This window comes from Marmota marmota, unplaced genomic scaffold (assembly GCF_001458135.2).
Source record: "Marmota marmota marmota unplaced genomic scaffold, marMar, whole genome shotgun sequence".
NCBI classification, from domain to species: domain Eukaryota; kingdom Metazoa; phylum Chordata; class Mammalia; order Rodentia; family Sciuridae; genus Marmota; species Marmota marmota.
In genome coordinates, this window is record NW_025999853.1 from 50,046,754 (window position 1) to 50,051,387 (window position 4,634).

Genomic DNA, 4,634 nt, shown 5'->3' on the forward strand with positions numbered 1-4,634 from the left:
TATGACTTTGGCTGTGCCTGGTGGCACAAGCCTATAATCCCAGCGACGCTGATGTAGGAGGATTGAAAGTTTGAGATCAGCCTCAACAACTTAGTAAGGCCCTAAGCAACAACTTTGTAAGACCCTATCTCAAAATTAAAACAAAATTAAAACAAAATTTAATTAAAAAAATGACATAAAAGGGCAGGGGATGTGGCTCAGCAGTAAAGCACTGCTATATTCAAACCCTAGTACCAAAAAAATAAAAAAGACTTTGAAAAGGCTAACATGGGATAATAATAAAAGTGTAGACTCAAGATAGGTTTGTTTTTTATTATATATTATAGTATACAGTATTATATATTATGTATATTATAGTATACTATTATATATTATAACTATTATAGTATGTAGTAGTATATATTATAGTATGTTAATATGTTGAAAGTTTCATGAGAAGATTCATGAGAGTAATGGTTTAGGACACAGAACAGACAAAACTAAGGCAAGAATTTACAGAAGCATTATTCAAATACCCTAAAAGTGGAAACAACTCATTCATCACTTGGTGAATGGATAAATATAGCATGGCATATCTATACAATAGAACTTAACTTGGGCATAAAAAGATTAAAAGAATGAGCATTGATACATGCAAATATTAATAAATAAATACAGAACCCCTTTTATAATAAAAACAAAGGTTAAATAACTAAGAATATAATTAAGTTCAAAATCTATATGAACCAATCTTTATAATATTTTCTTTGGGCCAGGTGCAGGGCACATACCTGTAATCCCAAGCTACTCAAGAGAGTGAGGTAGGAGGATTGCATATTCGAGGCTAGCCTGGGCAATTTAGTGAGATCCTGTCTCAAAAAAAGTCTAGTGATGTAGCTCAGTGGTAGAGCTTCCCTGGTTCAATCCCCAGTATCACAAAAATAAAAGAAAACAAACAAACAAAAAAGACAAGCAAAAAACTCCCCAAACAAACCAAAAAACGTAAAGCAAACCAAAGTGAACAAAACAAATCTTCCTTTGGCCACTATACAGCAGGTGTTCAGCCTTCAATACTCTGTGTGGGGATCTGCTCCCAAGATGCTGAGGAAGGCTTCAGCCAAAAGAGAAGCCACCATTAATACCCTGGGAACTTTGTGGTAAGATTCCTGTGATTCAAAAGTCTGGCATCTTGAGACTTCCCTGCTTTGGTGGCAATTTCTGGTTCTGAATTTTGGAGGTTACTGTCCTAGGCTGTAACTGAGGTCCTCAGGGAGCTGTGAGGATACCCAGGGTCAAAAGCTTCCTTCTGCTACCTGACTCTCCTTAGAACACACAGACAGGGGGAGATCTTGGAAATTGTGTAAGGCCCTCCAGCCTCTCCTTGACTCCCCATTTTATACATTCCACCATGTGGCCTGCACATTGGTTTCATTAATGAGGTTCTTGGCATAAAAGTTAGCTAGCAGAGATCGAAATAAACACACAGACTCAGTTACCTTTTTCTATGACCAGGTCCGAGACGGCTCCCCTCTCTGGCTCCAACCTCGAACCACCCATAGGGCAGCAAGGATTACTCAGGGCTAAAAGGAGAGAGAGAGAGCGAGCACGCCAGGGAGTAGCCTTTTATTGGGGAACAAGAAATTCAGGGGAGAATTCCATCCAATGAAGGTTGAGGGGGGGGCCGCACTCCAAGGTCAGGGTCAGTGATTGGGTCCCCGGGGTCAGTGGTCAGTCACACCCCCACACGGACGGGTTCCCTCATCAGGAGAGGGCTGGGAAAGTTCTGACACAGCCAGAAGCCTCAGACCCAAACCGGGAGTCGCCCAGTCACGCGTGAGGATGGCTCTCCACAATACATGAGAAGTCAAAACCAAGAAAATAAAGACACTTGCCTAGGAGATACAGGACTAAGTGGCAGAACTCAGACTTCTTAGCACACAGGTCTCTTGACTTCATCTGTACTGTTTTTTTTTTTTCTTTCTCCTATTTCTGGAATTTTGAGGCCTTGCATTTAAAAATAAACACCAGTAAGCTCAGAAATTGCTTTTCTTTTGACCAGTAACCTCCCTTTTTCTTAAGCTATATCAGGTCTAACCCTGAACCTTCTGTTAGGCCTCCTCCTGTTACAGTTTACACAGCCCTCAGAGTGTACTCAGGGAACCCAACCAGAATTTCCAGCTTGCACAATCAACTGAAGCAGACCTGAGATTGGAATGAGACTAGGATATTCCCCATGATGCAGCTCTTCCCTGGCATTTGGCTCCCATGAAGCAGTGATCTGAGACATAATCCCTGGTGTCCCTTAAGACTCCCCTCTAAGGTGAGTCAGCCTTAGAGATACCACCCTCCCCAGCTGGGCAGTGCTCCCTAGAACACAGGCACCACCTGTCCCTTTGCCCCACATAAAGCTTTTGAAGAGCCCATAGGATTGGGAGAACCTTGCCCTCTGGAGGAATGCCACACACCCTGTCCAACTGTAAGGAAGATTGCCAATCTGGACACAAGGAGAAAAGTCCTAAAACAGGAGGAGGGGAGACTGGTTTCTGCAGAGGCTGGGCAGAGAAAGAAAGCCAGTGCCCCAACAGAAGCACCACCTGAAGCTGGTGCCATGGATGTCCTGGTCCGACTCCTGCAGCTGCTCATGCTGCTCCTGATGCTGCCCCTGCAGCTGATGGCTCTGCTGGGCTTCTGGCAGCCCCTGTGCAAAAGCTACTTCCCCTACCTGATGGCCGCACTGGCTGCCAAAACCAACCACAGGATGGAGAGCAAGAAACAGGAGCTCTTTGCCAGATAAAGGGGCTGATTGGGAACCTCGGGGAAGGTGGCCCTGCTGGAGCTGGGCTGTGGCACTGGTGCCAACTTCCAGTTCTATCCTGCTGGCTGCAGGATCACCTGCCTTGACCCAAACCCCTACTTTGAGAAGTTCCTGACAAGGAGCATGGCTGAGAACAGGCACCTCCAATATGAGCGGTTTGTGGTGGCCCCTGGAGAGGACATGAAACAAGTGGCTGATGGCTCCATGGATGTGGTGGTCTGCACTCTGGTGCTGTGATCTGTGCAGAGCCCAAAGAGGGTCCTGCAGGAAGTCCACAGAGTGCTGAGTCCGGTGAGCAGAGTGGGAAGGACGTGGGCCAGGGGCAGGCAAACAGCATTGGCCACCCCAGAGTTCGGGGGCTCCAGGAGGGGGAACTGAGGTATTAGTACATTAGACACCCCACTACTACCACCTGCTGCTGAATAAGAGTGACCATGGTGGACCCAAGAGGGTGCTGTTGGGGCAGACAGGAGAGTCACCTAACAGGAAGTGGAGGGAGGTGGAGAAGTCACCTAAGGAAGTGAAGTTTAAATTGAGATTAGAAGAATTAAACAGGACAGGGGGGGGGGGGTGGGGAAATAAGTGTGCCAGTCGAGATATTAGGGGGAGTAGAATCCACACATTTTAAAAATCCATAGTATTACAAGCGGGGCATAGAGAGAGGGGAGTTTTGGATAGTTTCCAAGTTTCTGGTGTGAGCAACTGAAGGGATAATGGGTGCTAGACCATTTGCTGGAATGGAGGAACACTGTTTGGGACTTGTTAGGTCCCAGGAGCTGCTGAGACAGCCAAGCAAGAAACCATGTGGGCTGTTAGAGGGCTAGAACTGGAGGCAGGAAAAGATGCAGTGTGGAGATAGAGAGTTGGACATCACCAGCTTGTAGCTGCTAATTAAGAGCAAGGGGGTGAGTGAATCACTAGGGGAGGGTAGTGGGAAGAGAAGAGCTGGAGAAACCCCCTGTGGTTATTGGGCAGGGTCTGAGGCTTCCCTGGGATGTTGGAGGAGATGTCAGGAACAGCTATGGCACGCACCTGAGTCTTGGTAGAGAGGCCTGGTGCATCTGTATATAGTGAGCCATCTGCCCTTGTTTCTTAGTCACCCTCTGTCTGCCCTCTGGACCTTCTTTAAAGATCTCTCAGCAGTCATTTCCCCCTCAGTTACAAGAGGTTCTTGAGGGAGGGTAGGAGCAGGGGTTGCAGAAAATGTCAGAGCAGCAGTTTGCTCCAAAAACTCTCAGACCAGCTGCTCCCACTTCACTAAGAGATTTGGCCAGGCTTGATCAGAGGGAAGGAGGAAGGAGCAGGATGGAGCAGCTAGTGACACTGACCCTCTCCTGCCTCCCAGGGAGGAGTGCTGTTCTTCTGGGAGCACGTGGCTTATCCGCGAGGAAGCCAGGCCTTCATGTGGCAGCAAGTTTTTGAGCCCACCTGGAAGCACATTGGGGATGGCTGCTACCTTACCAGAGAGACCTGGAAGGACCTGGAGAATGCCCAGTTCTCTGAGATCCAAATGGAGCGACAGCCCCCTCCCCTCAAATGGTTACCTGTTGGGCCCCACATCATGGGGAAGGCTGTGAAATAAACTTCCATGGGGGGGGTCACTTGCTCCCTCCCCTGTCCCCAGTCATAAAAAGCCATCCACAGGCAAATCTGTCTTCTGCTGAGAGGGATCTAATCAAGAATGAGAGAAGCTTCTCCCACCACCATCCTCCCTAGTTCCTCCCTCCCTCTGCCTGAGGGGAATCTCTAGCTCTAAAACAAAACAAAACAAAACAAAACCCCCCACAAAAACCAAAACCAAAAACGTATTCCTACCCTGACCAGAGAGAGGAAAATATTA

The 4,634-nt window shown here is 47.3% G+C and overlaps 1 pseudogene; it reads left to right on the forward strand.

Moving 5' to 3' along the window:
- Positions 1–2,405: 2,405 nt before the first annotated feature.
- Positions 2,406–4,634, forward strand: LOC107140212 (annotated as a pseudogene).